This window comes from Ornithodoros turicata, chromosome 1 (assembly GCF_037126465.1).
Source record: "Ornithodoros turicata isolate Travis chromosome 1, ASM3712646v1, whole genome shotgun sequence".
Classification (NCBI taxonomy): domain Eukaryota; kingdom Metazoa; phylum Arthropoda; class Arachnida; order Ixodida; family Argasidae; genus Ornithodoros; species Ornithodoros turicata.
The window spans coordinates 146,547,673-146,567,749 of NC_088201.1; the positions used below are offsets into that span (position 1 = coordinate 146,547,673).

Sequence of the window (20,077 nt, forward strand, 5' to 3'; positions counted from 1 at the left end):
GCCGATTCCCCGATCGGCGCCGCGGCGCCGATTTTCGTAGATTGCCTAGCAGATTGCCTAACCCTGTAATGACAGAACTTTTGTTGTTACGGACTGTTTGACTCACAAGCTGAGCCTCTAAATAAAATGTAATGTTATAACATAGACACTTACCTGGCATAAATCAGCCATCTTTATTTGAAAGCGTTTCAAACCTGTCTCGGCGGCAGAGACGCACGGAGAAGCTGCGATATGGTGCCCCGATCCGCGTCGTTTTGCGTTGTTATATCCGTCTAAAGGTAAACGCCCGTTAAAATTATGGCATTTTGTTACAATGTGAAGACGAATGTCATCCATCGCCACTCAGAAAATCTCGAAACAGTTCTCAGTTGTCCGCTTCTCGATGCAGCCCACTGCACCATTCACAAAGGAATGCCTGCTTACGGCTCCCTGCTGTTGTGGTGGTAACTTGAGCTGTTACATCCTTTTCGATTTTAGCCATCAGAGCGCATGTCTGCTAGGGTGGTAACGACCAGAGCTACTATCTTTTCACACCCTTTTTTCTGAGAGTGTGGTTTGGACGCATGCTCTCTTTGAATAGAATAATATAGCCTTACGCAAACGGGTTCGGCCTACCAAAAAATGTCTAGAAGCTCATTCTGCTGTCCCCCTCCACGGTGATCTTTAGTAAAAGGCGCAAGAAAATTACGCGGATTTGCAGGTAGACCAGAACATATGTCCTACATTTTCTTCATGCGTGGACGCCGTATACGCACTAGATCTGTCTTTCGACGCAGGAGGTTCCTGGCTGTATCGGCGGCCGTCCCTTCCCTTCGGTGTCGATTGCGGATGTACTTAGTCGAGGAGCTCTACATTGGCGATGTCGTTGCATTCTGCAACCTGTGGCTCGTTCCCCACGTTTTTACACTTTCAGGTACTCTCCTTATGTTCCATCTTCATATATTCAAACACTGTTGCAACTGCGAATGAGAACTCTTCTTTAATGTCATAGAGTAGTTTTCCTCTACTGTAGTGATAAGTTTTCATTGTTGCTTGCGTGGCTCAGTGTTTGTGAGTGTGCCTTTGCTAATGTTGTAGATATTGTTAATTTCTTCATTGTACCTAATTCATTGTTATCCTGCATTGTATGTTTTCATGAATGTTTGGGAAATAAAATTTCTTTCGTATTTTACTAAAGACAACGACGACGTTTGTTCGGCAGTGCTATTCCTCTGCTGCTCCGTAAATTTTCCGTTTTTTTGGGGGAATTTTCTCAGTCTTTACCCGTTTTTATTGCACCGCAGCTTCCCGAGATGGGTTCCGGAGTGTTCTCACGGAAGTTGGCGGCGCAACTTCGTCAGGATATGTCCTCCTTCTTGCATACTGAACCAACGGTAATAGTCAATCAAGTCATGGATCCTGTGCTTTCTGCGATTCCTCTACGAGAACTCCGGTCGGTTCCCCCCCCCCCCCCCCGCAAGTCCGGGACGGTTTTTCATAACAGTCCACACAATGCCGGCTGTAGATGTACTGCGAGCTCTGGGCTCCTTGACTATAACGAACAAGGACTATCCCCTGGTGTCTTTGGCCTCTTCGATCAAGGTCATTACGTTACTTCATCTTCCTACAGAGTTGCCTGACGATGACCTCGACCAAGCTCTATCTAGGTTGAGACGGGCGATTAAATCTCACCGCGAAAGGTATCGGGAGTAACGGGTGCTCGCAATGTACTTATTGAGGTAGCCAAGGAAGTGCCGAATTTTTTGACGGTCAGAGGCTTTCAAGCAACATGCTTGTATTCAGGTATGTGGAAGTTGTGCCGGCGCCAGGAAGGTCATTTCGCTGCCCACTGCACCACGCCGAGGTGCCGACGGTGCGGTGAGTACGGCCACGAGGCTGCATCGTGTGGAGAACGTTGCAAGTAATGTGGGGTGAATCACTGGACTACTCGCTGTCGGGTTTCTACGTATGCTAGCGTGGCCACGGAGAACACCGTCCAATTTGAAGAGGATAGAGGAGACGACATTCCCTTGGATCTACGTCACGAACTCCGTCGTGAGCTGTCTCTGACTGACGGAGATGCGCTTATGGAGTACTATAGACTACGCCCTCTGGTGCCAAGGATAATGAGCTCTCGCCACTGCGGAGCGCCAGGTTGTTGAGCGCCAGGTTGCTGTCAAAGTTGCTGGCCAGATGAAAGATGCGCCCCCCCCCCCGCCATTGCGGATTTCCGGATGGTCTATCCCCTGCTGGTTCCTCCCAGCGATATTTCGTGTCTAAACCACGACCCGAACGACGCCAACCCCGTAAGTGGCAGTGACGTTTCGGATGTGCCTTTAGTAATCGATGAAGATGCTGAAGAGGACCGTTAGCGATGCTCTGCCTGTTTCGCCCCAAGGGTTTTTCCTAAACGTTCACTCTCACAAAAGACCTCACGCCTCCGGCGATTCCAATGGATCTGTGCCAAAGTCGTGCCCTGAGGAGGGATGGCATACAGTCAAGAGCCCTAAATCTCGCAGCAAACGGGATCACAAAAAAGCCCAGATGCCATGCCGTCTGTCTCCCCACCCCTCGTCCAAGTTCATGAAGATCACGTCGCTTAATGTAATGGGGCTCCGGCAGCATAGGAAACAGAGGATGCTGGAATCGCTCATTGACGTTTTACAAGTTGACGTGGTTCTTCTCCAGGAAACACACTTCTCCTGTCTCTCCGAAGCAAGGGACTTCAAAAATAGACTCGGTGTGAAAGGCTATTTCAGTTTCAGCCATTCACGGTCGAGGGGTGCTCTTTACTCGCCGGTTTCGTGACACCGTACTTCAAAACTCTTTTGACTTTGAAGGGAGAATAATATTGCTGGATATTTCGCATCGGGGCCGTGTCCAACGAATACAACGCATCTATGCACCCACAGATGATAGGAAAGAAATGATTTCTTCAGAAGCATTGATCCATATCTGCATCGGAAGGGAGATGTTATTTTTTTAGATTTCCGCTGTGTCGTCAATGAAACATACGACAGAACTGGAGGCACCCAGTAGACATCAGATGTGTAAATCCAAAGAACTGAGGCGCCTTCTTTCGGCTTGCATCTTAACCGACGTCTCGGTTCATGTTTACGGCACCACTCCGCGTTTCACCTTCAGTGCCGGTGATCGTCATGTTAGACTCGACCGATTTTACGTGTCCAGGACTGCGCTTTCGTTGGTGACAGACTGCGCCGTTATGCAGGTCGTCACACCCGCACAGTTTTTTTTTTCGACCACAAGGCCCTCATTCTGGAGGCACACGACCCCGTTGGGTTCGGCCCCCAACCGCCCTTACAAAGAAATTTTGTTCACTTTCTGCAGAAAGTCTGCATACCTCCTGATACCTTGCTCCACAGAATTTACACACACTTTCTTTATCCTTTCTGTCATCCTCTGCGGTTTTATGTATGCAATTGGTACAATCCTTCTGTAGAAAGTCTGTGGACAACATGTGACCGAAGGTTACACTTTAAGAAAAACGGTAGGACTTTCTACTCGAGTGGGTTGAACTGTGTTGCAACCAGAATTGTACTCAAATGAGTTGAACTGCAAGGGTACGAACGTTTCTTCTGCTACTGCTGAAACAGTTTTACTCAAGACAGCTCATCTGTGGCATTCAGCAGTCCATTCAAGCGCGCATCATCCATCCATTCATAGGACTGCAGGTTGAGCCGCTAGGGCTATCTAGCGGGTAGTAGGTGGCGTGCTGTTATGTTACACGCGAGGTTTGTCCGCACGCGCCGCAGGATAGGACTGCAGAGAATTTCGACTACTTTGCGTTCTTTTGACGTTCCTGAAATCTCCGACACACGGTACTGCAAGCAATATTTACCAAAGTTCGTGGTAACTCGTTACTGTAACTAAGTTCCGTTTTTTGGTTACTTGTAACTTAACTCGGTACTTTTGCGCCGTGGTAAATTTCAGAGGAACTCGTTCCTTTTTCAGGTAACTTTGCCAAAGTAAGTTAAGTTCTAAGTTACTTTTAATTCGCTTTTCATTTAGGTGCACATATTTTCTTGCTTTCTCTCCGTTTCCTTCATGGCAGTGTTTGCTATGGAACGTGATAGTCAATCAATGACAGCATTTTATTCAGAAAGTAAGAACCGCTGCCATTGAAATGAAGCTGAACCATTGTGCACCCACAGGGAGTAAGATGCAAAGTGTTCGAATAAACCTCTACCAGAGAAACGTCATCATGACATTGGTAGACAGACTGAAACCGAAACAAATAGGAAGGAGAGGGCTGGGTTCCACGAACGGGAACTTGTTCTCTGCCTCCCGTTGAAAGAAAAGCAGGACAAAGGGTCGCGCCCCTTTAAGGGACCATATCGGAATTCCCTCAAGACCGTGGCTTTCGGGCGCGACCTTGTTCACCTCTAGCTTCGAGCGTAGTTCCATTCTACCAAATTTGTGGCCCTGTCGAACGTTATGACGCCATTTGTTTACAAACAGGGAGAGGTCTATTGTTCGATCTAAACGAAAACGATCTAAGCACGTTGCACTCCTCCGCAGGCAACTCAAAGTCTAACTGAACTGCTCATGCGCGCTGCACCTAGGTAATGCTATGTTGTGTCCGAAGTAACTCGTTATTTTTTAAGTAACTCAGTAACTGCGAGTTACGTTTCAGGCTGAAGAACTTCATTATTAACTTAGTTACATTTTTCACACGGTAACTTAACTTGTAACGAGTTGTTTTTGACGGGTAAGTTCTTAATCTATGATATTTACCTCCCACTGGTACCGTCCTCGACCGGGTTTGAACCTACGATCTTGAGCTCCACAAGCCAACACGTTACTGACTAATATACCGAAGGCCGTCCTTTTTTTCCAAAACGAAATAATTTAATGCATAACTTTTGCAAAAATTTATTTATATTTTTGTTTTGAGTATATAGGCGAAGAACAAACCTGCCTGGTTTTTATAGAGTTCGATCTGACTTCTTTTATGCGTTTGTAAGTAACACATTATGTACGTAGCCACGGCGCCGGCTTGCTTCGTTTCGAGCCCCTGCTGGCCGCTGGGGCTGCGGAGAGAACAGCATTGAACTTACATAATTACTAGTGTTATAATGATATATTTGCTAACATTAGAATTGATTGTTCTGGATCTCGCAACTCTTGTCACCGATATTCCTGTGGAATTGACGTGGGAAATATCTGTATGCATAGTACACAAAAAGTATACATAAAATACACAGAGTGTCTGCATACATAGTATACAGAAATTCTATAGACAAAGCGCAGAATGTCTAAATACGTAGTATACAGAAAGTCTACATATGAGAAGTACGTACGTATAAAAGTCTACATATAACGCACAGAATGTCTGCATGCGTAGTATACACAAACTCTACGTATCAAAAGTACATATAATACACAGAATATCTGCATATAGTATACAGATTATAATAAGTATTTAAAGAGATTGAAACATTTATTTGAAAAAATTATTGAAACAAGCTTTCGGACGGAGTCCGTCCTTCATCAGGTGCAGCTGATGAAGGACGGACTCCGTCCGACAGCTTGTTTTTCAGTAAAATAAATGTTTCAATCTCTTTAAATACTTTTTATTCACTTGCGATGTGCTCGACCTCTCCCATTTTTGCCTGTTAGTTATACAGAATATATACATAATGCACAGAATGCCTGCATGCGTGGTAACAGAAAGTCTACATATAATACACATAATATCCGCATACGTAGCATACAGAAAGTCTATGCATAACGCACAGAATGTATGTGTAGCGCCCTCTGTGGACGCCATCATGATGACGACGACGCAATAAACGCGCCGGCCAGTTGTCACCTGGCAGGTGCACAGCACGGACCTATGTTCCTTATTATCTGCTAGGTATCCACAAACTTGGTGACCCGACTCATGGACACCGCGGGGACACAGAGCGGCCTAAGCGGTCAGGGTGAAGCCTCTTTCGTATCGTCAGACCGTCGGAGACCGTCGCCCGTCGCAGCTTCTCCACCGGATGAAGCAGCTGCTTGAACACTCCGCAGACGATCACGCACCGATATTACGCGAATTATTCCTGAACAGGCTTCCGCACGAGGTCAGGATGATCCTTGCTGGAAATGACGACGTGTCGTTGGATCGACTCGCCGAACTTGCGGATCGAATTACAGATTATTCCGCGGTTCCAGACAGCCCCTCGACGTCGGACTTGCAAGCGGCAGTGGCCCGCCTGACTGACGAGATGTCTAGGATGTCATCGCAGATGGCTGACTTGCGTACAGCTTTGAACCGCCGATCCCGAGATCGAGGGCAATGAAGAAACCGGTCTGCGAGTCGTCGACGCGCCTCGAGCCCAACGCAAGCGTCACAGCATGCTCCAGGAACCCCTCGGTACTGCTGGTACCACCGTCGTTTTCGCCACCGATCAACGCGCTGCGAGTCGCCTTGCGACTGGCAGGAAAACCCTCAGGTCGGTCGATAATGGCGGCAACCGACCACGGCCTACGTCCTGCCCTCCTTCTGTATGTACAGGATCGTATCGCGAAGCAGCGTTTCCTTATTGATACAGGGGCCCAGGTGAGCGTTATACCGGCGACACCTTCCGATCGGAAAATTCGTCAATGCCTCACACCCCCTCTTCAAGCTGCGAACAAATCTACGGTCCGCACATATGGACTGCGTTCACTAACTTTGGACATCAGCTTGCGCAGGACGTTTCGTTGGCTCTTCGTTGTGGCAGAAAGTCGACCGGGCCATCATTGGAGCCGACTTTTTACATAATTTTCATCTCGATGTCAACATTAGGCAACGAAAGTTGAAAGACAACATCATCAAATTAACCACTGGAGCTGGCATCTCGACGATCAACTCAACCGGCATATGTGCATTTATTCCCGGTTCGCGCTACGAGAACGTCTTGGCTTGCTTTCCCGAGCTGCTCAAGCCCTGCAATCTTTCGGCGCCAGCCGCGCATCATGTTACGCACCGCATTGAGACCTCAGGCCCTCCCATCACGGCGACCTTTCGACGACTATCTGGCGAACGCCTTTCCATTGCTCGTCGTGAGTTTGAACATATGTTGGACCTGGGCATCATCCGTCCGTCATCTAGCAGCTGGGCTTCGCCGCTGCATATGGTGCCCAAAAAGGAGCCCAACGACTGGCGGCCCTGCGGGGATTACCGCGCTCTTAATGCAAGAACAATCCCCGACAGATACCCGCTGCCACACCTCCACGACTTCGCGGAACGCCTTGCCGGTGCCACTACTTTTTGAAAGATAGATCTAGTGAAGGCGTACCACCAAATCCCAGTCGAGCCTGAAGACATACCCAAGACAGCAATTACAACGCCTTTTGAATTGTTTGAGTATGTGCGAATGCCTTTCGGACTAAGAAACGCCGCTCAAACGTTTCAACGTTTTATCAGCGAATTTGTCCGAGGCCTCGACTTCGTAATTGCCTATATAGATTATCTTCTCGTCTTCAGTCCCACCGAAGAACAACATGAGAAGCACCTCCAGCAGCTTTTCAGCCGTCTCCAGGAGTACGGCTTAGTGGTTAATGCCAAGAAGTGCACTTTTGGGGTCTCCGAGCTCGAGTTCCTCGGGCATCACGAGTCCTCCAACGGAATCCATCCTCTTGCGCATAAAGTGAAGGCCATCACCGATTTCCCCAAGCCAACGACGATCCGTCAACTACGTCGCTTTCTTTGCTTGGTGAACTTTCACCGTCGGTTCATCGCTAGATGTGCCGCAATCATTCAGCCACTCACGGACATGCTCAAAAACAACCGAAGCCATCGTCACGCGTCCCTTGGTCGCAGTCCGCTGACGCCGCCTTTGCAGATATCAAGCAGGCCCTAGCGGACGCTGCTATGCTAGTCCACCCCCGGCACGACGCCCCAAGCCGTCTCATGGTGGATGCGTCTAGCACCGCTGTGGGCGCAGTTTTGCAGCAGCGTATCGACGACGCCTGGTACCCTGTGGCGTTCTTTTCCCACCGACTAAACGACGCGCAAACTCGCTACAGTGTCTTTGGTCGCGAGCTTTTGGCCGTCTACGCAGCAGTCCGTCATTTCCGGTACTTCCTGGAAGGCCGCACATTTCATGTTTTAACCGATCATAAGCCCCTCGCATTCGTATTTCGTACCAACCGCACCGACTACCTCGCCCGCGAAGTCCGGCATCTGGCGTACATTTCGGAATTCACGACGAACATACGTCATGTGCACGGTGTGGACAACAGTGCCGCGGACGCCCTCTCTCGCATCGATTCCATTTCTGCGCCATGCACCGTCGGTCTCGAGGACATCGCAGCGGCGCAAGCTGACGACTCCGAACTGCAACAACTGCTAGCCACGCAAGACACGTCACTGGTGCTCCGCGAAGTCCCTATCCCGGCCACACCGACGACTGTCATTTGCGATACCAGCACAGGCGTTAATCGACCGTTCATTCCCGTCATGCGCCGGCCCTTCTTCGACTCGACCCACGGCCTTTCCCATCCTGGCGTGCGCGCGACCCAAAAGCTCCTACACCTGGCCGCGCATGAACAAAGATGTTCAACGCTGGGTCAAGACCTGCATCCCTTGTCAGCGCGCGAAGGTCGGCCGCCACACTCGAACTCTACTTCAACCGTTCCTGCCACCTCGCGCCCGATTCGATCATGTGCATGTGGACATCGTCGGTCCCCTGCCACCATCTCAAGGTTACAGGTACATTCTAACCTGTATCGATCGATTTACGAGGTGACCCGTAGCAGTCCCGCTGACCGACATCAGCGCTCAATCAGTCGCTGAAGCTTTTGTCGCATCATGGATCGCGCGGTTCGGATGCCCCTCCATCGTGACCACCGACCGCGGACGGCAGTTTCAGTGTTCGCTGTTCACTGCCCTTACGCAGCTGCTCGGAACTCGCCATATCCACACGACTGCCTATCACCCCGCGGCGAATGGGCTAGTCGAGCGACTACACCGGCAGCTGAAGGTGGCACTCACTGCTCACGATAACTCCGCGCACTGGAGCCAACACCTTCCCTTCGCACTGCTGGTCATCAGATCCTCCGTCAAGGAAGACCTTAGCTGCAGTTCAGCAGAGTTTGTGCACGGCTCCCCGATCCGGCTCCCAGGTGATTATCTCACCCCCAGCCCCGGCGAGCCCCATCCATCTCACACCGCGTACATCGACAAGCTCCATGACTTGTTCCGCTTCATCACCCCGGTTGCGCCGCGCATGCCGACGCGGAGAACCGTTTTCTTCAGCCAGGACCTCAAGAACGCTTCGCACGTGTTCATCAGAACCGACCACGCCAAGCCACCCCTTACGCCACACTACTCCGGACCGTACCCTGTGCTCTCCCGCACCTCCAAGACCGTCGTCGCCGACCTCGGTGGCAAACACGACACGGTAGCCGTGGATCGCGTGAAGCCAGCGTACGTCTCCTCCGTCATCCCCTTTAACACCTACTTGGACCTTCCCGCCTATTCAGCCACACTGAAGCCCGAAGCCCACACAGCCCGAAGGACTGTGACATGATCCCTTTCTTCCGACCGTCTCCAGCCGGACGACGCTCTAAAGGGGGGAGCCCTGTAGCGCCCTCTGTGGACGCCATCGTGATGACGACGACGCAATAAACGCGCCGGCCAGTTGTTACCTGGCAGGTGCACAGCACGGACCTATGTTCCTTATCATCTGCTAGGTATCCACAAATGTATGCTGAAAAGGGGCACACAAAGTCTGCAAGAGTTATACAGACTTTCTTTGTGCCTGGTACACAGAGAGGAGTAGTCTACAGAATGTATACAGGAAATGTACATAATGTCTATAGAAAGGACGAACATATTTTTTGTAAGGGCGCCAGGCCTGGCGCCTTAATGTGTCCCTTTTGGAGGACGAGAGGGTGGTGTGCGATGTCAAACGTTATCTCCTGGACAAGCTAGAAGAGTAGAACAATTGATGCTCTGAGGCTGGAACACATAGAATGACTTCCATCTTTCATCATTAATTTCTTAGAAGAGGAGAAATCGCTTGCGTAGTGGGACAGCATGAAAGACGGCATCCATGACATTTTTATGAAGTGGGGAAAGAAGCGGGCGGAAGGATATCCGCATACTGCAGGTAGGGCTTCGGGGACTTCTATTATGCGGATCGTCTACCCAGGAGGAGAGCTACGCGTACAGGGAGATACCGACCAAACTTTCAGCTCTCCTTTGGCATAATGCCCAAAGTTGGTCGACAAGGACAATGAGCCGGGGAGTCGGCGAATTCCTGGACATGTGGAGACGGCCCTAGTGGAGGAGCGTCACTGTCCCCGAGTGCAAATGGACTAACTCATAAAGGATGACGGCACAATTGCGACCACAATGGAAGATCTGTCGGCCGCTTGTCACGCGCACTACGCTTGTTTATTTACTCAGAAGCCCGTGGAATCTTCGCTGTGGGTCCCCCCTCCCCAACCCTGTTTCGTGTGTCCTAGTTTCTCGCTTGACGAGTCGGGGGACTTGGATTTGGACATATCGGTCTCAGAAATTTACCAAGCAGCTCAGGTGAGGAAGAAAGGAAAGACACCGGGACCAAATGGTCTTCCGAAAGATTCGTTCGTACATCGAAAGATTCCTTCAGAAGTCTATTGAACAGAGCATGGTAGAGGAAATAATGACGTTTGCTGATGGCTATTTATTATGTGCTAAAGGGAAGACAGAAGAAGACCAGGTGAAAATTGGAAGAAGGCCTCGAATTTACAATAGAAATACCTAACAGGCATGTCATCCGAGAGTTTTAGATTTAAGCGTACACAAACACTACGAAGATGTCTGTTGGGAATACAAGCAAAGCCGTAAGAAACCATTGTTACCTTTCCATTCATGTATATCAAAACTACGAATAACACGGTGTTCCACAGCGCGATTGAAAACACCCTTTAACGATCATGTGATCACAGATAAACGGCAGGGGCGCAGGTGGGCTGGAAGGAACGTATGATTTTGTCGTGTTTGGTTGTTTCCTCCAATCTCAGGGTTCAATTATGGATGTGAACAAATGTGGAAAACAGTTGTAACGGCCGAATTGCTAGTTTGCGAGAGGCAAGATATTAAATTTCCTCGACTCACGACATAGCCAAGAGGGAGATACAAATAAATTAAAAACGACAAAACTGAGAACGGGAGCAAATCGTGAAAGGAAAAATTAGCGCGAATACGTATGTTCATAAAGATCCCGAGAGGCTAGAATGTGTGGAAACAGATACGAATTAAACATTGTGTTAAAGAAGATTGTGGACATAAACTCTTGGACTAAACAAAATCAACGAACAATTACATGCCGAGTGTCAAATTGATCTCAACACTAATTTCATAGAGTGTAAAACAGCAGTTGTGTTTCGCATTCCACTAAAATATGGTCAAGAACATGTTGGGCAGAAATCAGATTGTTAAAGAGTTGATTGAAGGAGCAGGGCGCTTTAAGCTTTACGTAGGTCGTCTGTAGAGCGCGCTCCGTCCAATTTGTCTCTCTCGCTCCGGAGCCCCTGCTTAACAGGTGTTTAAAAGAGCGAGGAGGTGACCCCCGATTTCTTTTTTTTTTTCTTTCTGGTGCAGCGTGTTCTCCAACGAATCAAATGACTTCCTGCGAAAGAATCATGAGCGTAGCTCACCTATAGAGCGAACGCGATGCGCTATGTTCCGCACACCTTAAAAAATCATTCTCCTTGTGCATAGAGCGCATCGCAGAACGGGAGGACGTCGTGACGTATGTTACTCCCCTCACGTTACCAGAGCCGCACAGCTCAATTACGTATAGGCGGCGCATGAGCTGCGAAGAAAAAACAGAGAGACAAGGCAAGGAGCCTTCACCACGTCACGTGAGCATGGTGTCGGCCATCCGCGCCTGCTTTCTCCGACTGTTTCTTTCTTCTTTTTGTAAATTGTATTGCGCTGCTATGACGCACAACGAAAATATTTTGCATGGTGCCTCCTGGTCGACAGCTTGAAAGACGAGGCAGGATTTCAAGCGACGTTAAATACCACCTCATTGCTCCTCTTGACAAGAAAGCGTTGTGTGTGCACGTGATGCGTGCACGTTGCCTGTGCAAAGCATTTCTAGGCCTCTGGGTGTCACTGAACGTTCTTTTCCGGAAGAGCCGTCTTCCGATCCGTCTGTCTGCAGCCTTAGACGGATTAATTAAGGTGCAGGTGGGTCCAACCGGAGAGAGGGTGAACAGCGCGAGAAGCACTCCGATTTGCGTGTAGGAGCGCGGGAGCGCCAGACTCCACATAAGTAGATGTTTCGTGCAGTAAAATGGAGCGCGCTTCATGCGCTCGCTGGTGGTGTCAAAAATAAATACCGAAATTTGACACAACACCTCAAGAAATGTAATGATTGCGAGCCATTATTTGAGAAAACAGACTCTGTACATAACAACAAAAAAGCGAATGCACTGTTGTTTCAAGAACCAAACCGACAAAAGAAAGAAGTCCGTCGAAGAATATGTCAGCGTGCAGTCCGCTTACATTTGCGGAGAGATTGCAAACACTATCAGTAACAGATAAACTAGCAAAACCTTATTTTCATCTCTAGAACAATGGAGGCAGAGGTAGTTGGCTATAGGATACTGTGCGCAGGAAATAAAGCTTGCTTTGCCAGTACAGTACGCAGTGTGTGCGTGTCGTCGTTTCGGTACCCTCGCACTAGGTATCCTCGTCATTTTTTAACGATTTTAATACCCTTGAACTTCTTCCTCTTTTCTCATTGCTGACTGGGTATTGTTTATTGGAAGCTCACGATTATGTCACAGTAAAATGGAAACCAGATGTTAACACGTTCGTTTTCCTCGTTGAACTCAATAAGTACGTCTCCCTGATGCTTCATATTTTGTGCATGGCAGTTACGGAAAATTCCCGGACGAGTAAAATTCAAATGTCAAAACCAACGGGCATCTTGCCGAGATGCAAGGCTAAAGGTACGGTTTGGAGTGAGAACGAAGGAAAAAAGAACGCAGCTGAACGTATAGATCGTCAGGCAATAATTTTTCATCTCCGAGGAAAAGCACACACTTTATGGATGCACACGAAATATGGATGGCAGCTGCGCTACCATTAATACCGGAGTCTGGTTACACATAAGCGAATCCAGCTTTTATTGTCTTCGTGGAATAGGTGAATTTTCTTCTGCGTTAGTCGATGGTTTTACTGCTTCTCGGATCACACCGTTATCTGCCGCAATGTTTCTTATTGGATTATTTCTACTTTGGAGTTCCGCAACAGCATCGGCAAGAGGAAACGTAAACTCTGACAAATTCCTTGTGTGCGGCGAAAAGTTCAGTAAGTACAAAACTTTGTTGAGCACGTTTCAACAAAATCAAATTCCGGCATTTTTAATCTTAGTGGTGCCGACGCTTTGCAGGACAAGGCATGAGGTTTAGGATGGCAATTGACGACAATCTTGGTGTGAAGGCAGGCCCGAATGTTCAGTGATGATGATGATAATTCAGGTTTTCCTGGCGCATAAGCGACGAAGGCCATAAAATGTTCAGTGACAAACAAAGCAAATTGGCATTGGGACCCGAGAACGGACGCATTTAAGACAGTGACCTCTAATAATCATAATAAACAGCTGGTCATTTACATGATCGAACCTCTGTTTGAACTGGCACAAACACTTCTTTTTAAAGAGTCGTGCAAATCCGGTTACTCACCTGGTCTGTACAACGCGACTTGACCACGAGGTGAAGCGAAACCAGCTCCTTTCCTCAGTACCGGCACAGTTAGTAAAAAGCGAGAAACATTTTTACATGTCTGTCTTTCGCTTTCATGGGCGTATGGACAGCCACAGGTTCATAATAGACGAATGGCAAAAGTTGCAAATAACATGCAAACTGGCAAAAAAAGTGGCACTTTTCGTTCCAGTATTAGTTCAATGCTGTACAAATAAAATATTAATACTAAGTAAAGAAATAAAATAGTATATCAAATGTCACCATTAAATTAATAAATTGTCACATGAAGTTATACAATATGGTTTATATAACATAAAAAATTGTATCGAGATTGATGCTGAAACCAGAGGTGGGCGGTAATATTATGTTTTGTATTATAAGAGTAATATATAATACAGGGTCAAAATGCGTGGTACATTAAATGCAGTAATACTTTCGAGACCGCGTATTATGACGATGGAAGTTGATGCGCTGAGGCTGGAACACAGAATAACGGACAAACACACAAAGAAAGTGTGGGTTCGAGTCCTACAGGTGGCTAACCCTTTTCAGTGACTTCCTTCTTTCATCGTTCATCATTCCTTCATCGCGTTTTATAATACGTAAAACTAACACTCTATTGTAATACACTGTTAATGCGGGGGACACATAAGTTCCTTTAGAACTTGCCTTTGGAGAACACCAACGCTCATGCAACATTTATTTCGGCACATAAATTTCCTGTGCTATTACACAACAGGCCTCTACATGCAATTTGACTTGAAAAGCCAAAAGTAACGATCAAGTGCTCGTCGGTTCAGTCTGAGCACCTGAATTGCAAAGGAAAGTCGTGCCGCCAGATGAATTCAAGTGGATGTTTAACCTTAAAACTACAGTTTTCACGACGAAACACCACAAAAATTTAGTGCTCTGGATCGTACGGCTTTCTATAGTGGGAAAGCCTACGACCTCCCTTTTAAGAGATTCATCCTACAGGACAGGTACGTCACCAAAACCCATAGCCTTCTTCATACCTAAAACTGGCCCCAACCATATGCTTGGTAGATTTTGAGTCACCAGTATTATAGCGATAAAGCTAGCGAAAAAAAAATAGGACAGTATAAATCTGTAATGCTATGATCTGGTTTGAAGGCCCAGGTTGCCGTTGTTGTCATAGCATATCGAGCCGAGTCGTACAGGGGCAATGGTCAGTGTGTGAAAGCCAATAATGATTAGTTTTTTATGAGTAATAGACTAATGCCTGTAATACATACTTTTGTGTATCATTGTAGTAATACAAATATTTTTGACAAATATTTTAATACTGCTTGTGCTAATACAATAAGTATTGCAGTAATACTATTAAAATGCTTTACATTACAATACAAGCCCACTCATGTTTGAAACATTGTGCTGCAATGTGCAGTAATTATGCAATTATACTTTCAGGCGTCATTACCATGTCAAAGGCAGCATTCTTGGCTTCGAGGCTGTTTGAAGCGTGTGGAAAACAGCTCATGACTGAATATCAGTATCCGCCTTCACTGATACAGAAGGTATTTCTTGTGTCGTGTTTAAAAGGAGACAGATACAATGACTCCCAGGAAAACAAATAGTCTTCCTGAATAGCCCGGTATTAAAAAGAAATATTCGTTATTCTAGCGAAATGCGTATACAGGGTGTTCGAAATTAAGCTTTCACTAGCACTTTATAAATAGGCGAACAAAAGAAAACTGGTGCTATTTTTCTGTTCCTTCAGTAAGAAACAGCTGCTGCATAATTAACAGCACCTGTTTCTTACACAAGTAGCGTAAAGTTATCATCCGGTTTCCTGTCATCGGTGTGTTTGCGAAAGGTTAGTTTTGAACACCCGGTATAGGCACCTGACCTAACTTCGGTACAGTTGCTCGTGTTTCTCATTAAATAGTTTTCGTTATCCTTTTTGATATCCCTGCTCCTCCACCATGCAAAAATGGCGTGTCAGTTTCCACCTGTAGGGAGATATTAAAACACGGCGCACGAGAACGTACAGTCATTTTACGATTCTGTTAAGGACAAATAAGAAATTGGCATTAGTTATTATTACGTTAAATAAGTTAAGTTATACGAATAAGGTAATCAGGTAAAATACATTAAAATACGTCTGCTTTATTTCGCGTCACTAGCCGTCTTCTTCACCTCATCTTCACGTTCCTCTTGCTACACCGCGCGGTATTCAAGAGTCTTCTTTTAGAATTACCGTGAAACCTCGTTCGTATACATAAAGTACCGTGGAAAGTTTCTCACGTCCTGTCCAGGTGAGACAGCCACAACTTTTCATCTTCTGTTACACGTTTGGTTCACTAGAAAATCAACTATACGCGCGTTCCTTCATATTATCCTATAACTATCGTCAGCTTTCTACATACCACACGCAGTACCTCGGATTCCGAAACATATACGAGTTGGTCGTCCGCATTGGTGGCGGCAATCGTGATGGGGTTGTAGTAAGCCTCGATGCAGTTACCACAATGTCGGTAAGTCCGCAGTTGACGTCCTCTTACATGCAAAGCTAAGTACTGCTGAAGCAAAAGTGGAAACACGAAGACAACGCGGGAAGACATCAAACTATCAAATCATGTGCTCTGGCATCCGCCATAATGACGGATAGCATGATAAGGCAGACAGAAATCATGGCAGAGAACACGACATGCCAGTAAAAGAGAACGTCTCAACGCTAACTGACGCACCCCATAGAAATCTTAAGGAGTATGCTAGAAGAAAAACCTCCGGAACTGGGACGTACAGCGAGGGGAGCGCCATACTGCGTGAGCCAGGGGCCGTTAAGCTTAACGGATAGAATAACGTATATACACATCACAATAATTATTAGAATACATGGCCTGTGCTTAAAGATAAAAAAAAACGCGTATACACACCAAACGTCCATGTACATTACGCGTAACTGTTGCATGGAGATGTGAGAAGGTATACGTATCGCATGCAAAAAAGAAAAAGTAACCGGTAAGCATACACCAAACATAATAAAGAAAGGTCCTTGGGGCAGTAACACCAGCCCCAATCCATTATTGAAACCCTAAGATTAGGAAAAACACATATACGAAGAGACACCCACCATGACACAGACACGACACGGACGCCACTTTTGACCACACCACACCACCGCCCCATACTGCCACCGCCGCTGCCCCGACCAGCCTTGGCTACGAGCCTGGATAGGAGTGGACAGACACAAAATCTGTGGCCAAAGGAAGCAGCGGAGCAAGCGTTGTCAACACTTTTTGGAATTGCGGCTGCTTTCATGGGCTAAAAATACGCGACGTTCCCTCAGATGATTCAATATGGCTGCCTCCCTGCGCATACATTGAGAGAGGAAAGAGCTCCATTCAAGTGTCTTGCGCTCCTCCGATCCTCCTCCCGCCTTCCTCTCTCCGTAAGATGTCTTTCGCGCACCCAGAGGTAATACGATCTCCTGTGGACGTCCAAAATAGATCCCAATGTCCACAGCCAGATATGGATCTCTTTGGGACACCCCTCGTGGTTGCTTCGAGGATTGTCCAAATTAGGGCCAAGATGGGATGTTACATGGAGCGTCTCTCCCGAGACAGAGATAAACCGCGTTGGTGCAGCGGTGCGCGAGAACGAGTTCTGGTTGACATAGCAGAAGTGCAAACCAAAATCAGTATTCAAATAATCTGAGAAATGTGGCTACCTGGATGTCCTCAGGAGTCAGGACGCCCTGTAGACGAACGTATTCAAAATGATCATGGTCCATGGATATCCCTATCTCTCAGCACGACATCTGTGAGATGTTCCATGGACTGTTCTTTTCCCTCCGGGCAGTGTCTTCACGATAATCACCGGCGTAAGGATCGAGGCGACACGCAGCAGGAAAATACACTCATCAGCCATAAGTGTATCAGAGTTGCAGGATAGACACCTTCGTCTGCATAGCCCTATACATCAGAGATTATGCCTGGCGGGGCAAGCAAGTGTTGTAACGGCTCGTTCTCCTGGCCCAGATAGAGTTTTTTTATTAAAAATATATTAGAGCGATGCCAATTTCTTTCGCTTCCAGGATGTTTAATAAGGACGATTGATTTGAATAATAATGGTTCCAGTTCTGCTATCTGGTATTTCAGAGAAAATATCAAATTAATAGGTTAATTAATGAATTTTAGCTAATTTGTGGTACAGCAGTTGCATACGCTGTCCTACAGGATCTCCGCTTGGCCGTATGGCCCACCTGCGAATACAGAATTCACGTTGCTCTCATAGTCTTTTTAGAAGACTCTATCAAGAAAAGAAATAAAAAAAAATAAAAACAAAATTGGGGCGGGCTCAGTCGTAGTGTTTTACATGAAAACGTCACGATCTTAGGTTCTTTGTTCGGCTGTGGCGCCTCCACGGTGCTCAGCCCCCCTCTGGACGATCGCCGTCGTCTTTGTAGACCACTTCCACGCTCGCACAAGTCGGAAGTTATCCTGGTAAGGGCTGGCTGCGGGATGCAGCAGTCCAATTTTCCCATGCACGAGCCCATACACGGCCTCATTTTGCCACATTAGGCAGGTGCATCACATGTTGAACTGTTTGGTACGCACATAGAGGTATCAACGTAGTTATAGTTGTAATGAATCAGAAATAATGTTTTGTTTTTGTTGTAATGGGGGGGGGTTCTTTTTTCTTTTTTTTTCAGGGAATCACACTGGTTTGTTTCGTTCTCCGTGCATGCTACGAAAAATACCAGAGTGTGAAATATGAGGTAAGCGGGGAGGGGCGGGGGAGCAGAGGAGGGAACTGGATAGCTGGCAACGGCTACTAAGCTACTAGCATCACACATAAATCACGACTGCAAACGGTTGATCCTACTCGTTAATAAACCGTCGTGACTCCGAGTCTATGTCTATATATCAGCAGCCTGTACCTCCTGATTACTATACGTTTTGAAGCCCCAATATGATAGTATTTGACGTCTCCACAGACGGATTGAATGACTCAAACTGAACTAATTCGCCCCTAATTAAAATGCAGTTGAACAAATGGCGCGGCCAAGTGTATACAGCGCCCACTGACTCGCAGTGATAACGCGGTGAAGACGATGGGAGTGACATCTCCACGCGCTGTGCTGTCTTATGCAGTCACTTCCCGATATCTCACGTGACGAAACGGTATATGGTCAACTCCAGCTCACCAACACCCTGCCCAAACAGAACTCTTTTTCCTAGCCAATATGGGACATTGGTCCACACACTGACAATAGCAACTTTATTTGAACGATGATGAGTGGTCAGTTTCATCTTCAGGGGCGACATTCTACCCCTTTGCCTGCCGCAACTTGGCGAAATGGAATACTAATGAATTGCCTCAAAGTGAGGACCAAAGTACTACGGTGTGAAGAACTTTAGAAGTGGTTTGATTGTTGAGAAAATATTGATACAGTGAGAGGGCGAGAGACCATGGGATTTAGAGACACTGAAAGTGTGGATCTGAAAGGTTGGTAGGTAGGTTGGTACTCTAGATCTTCCAAATCACCGCATCAACTTGTCGCAAGTGGTAACGCCACAGGGCTGTAAAAGCCTCATGGAGTCGCATTCGATGAAGTAATACAGCGTCTTGACGAGAGTTGTTTCGTGGCACTCGGAAACCTAGCGCTGGATGTACTCTTGCAAGCATGGCAGACTGATGCGTGTAATGTTTTCACGAATTTTCTAAATTTTCACCAAATTACGTGTAACACCGTGGTAGAGTACCGTCTCCCGGGATGGAGAACCCCAACAAATCATCAAAAAGGCTTGTTGCCAGCGCTCCTCACCGAGATGTCGGTCCAGGACTCATGCTAACCACTGCCTCCTGTTGAGTCGCAGTTCTGGAACCCTCCACGAGTATCGTGCACCTCCTCACCGAAGTAACAAACAACCAAACCACTTTATTCTCAGATTATGAGGGTATCCTCATCGGAGTCCCTTTGGTTATTATTACGTCTTCTAAGTTTTCTATGTAGACGTATCAGCAGTACAAGCTATTTTTTAAACCCTCGAACCCACAAGAAGTGTTTATTCACCTACCTCCAGCTCTTTTGCCATTAGTCTTTCTTGAGGCACATACAATTCATAATGCTCTACATTATGGGGTGGCGGTGTTGTGTTATTGCATTTGTGATGAATCCGTTCAGATCTATTGCCAAGAATTAGCATTGAAACAATTGTGGAAGCGCTCAAAGTGCGAATTTGTCTAGTTGAATAAAGATAAGTTACAGGATATCTTAGAGTGAAGTAAAGGCAAATTCTATGCGTGTCGTGCATCTAATCATCCGTATTATGTTGTTCATATTATTGCCTTTAATCATGCCGACTGAAGATCTGAATGGTTTCCAACGACATCCTTGGCAGCGACATACTGAGACTGAATTCTTAAGCGT

General features: G+C 46.9%; 1 non-coding gene across 1 annotated transcript; it reads right to left on the reverse strand.

Moving 5' to 3' along the window:
- Nucleotides 1–593: 593 nt before the first annotated feature.
- Nucleotides 594–714, reverse strand: LOC135379629 (U5 spliceosomal RNA). Its single transcript, XR_010419105.1, has one exon. It is a non-coding gene; the product is annotated as a U5 spliceosomal RNA (small nuclear RNA).
- Between the last annotated feature and the right edge of the window lie 19,363 nt (nt 715–20,077).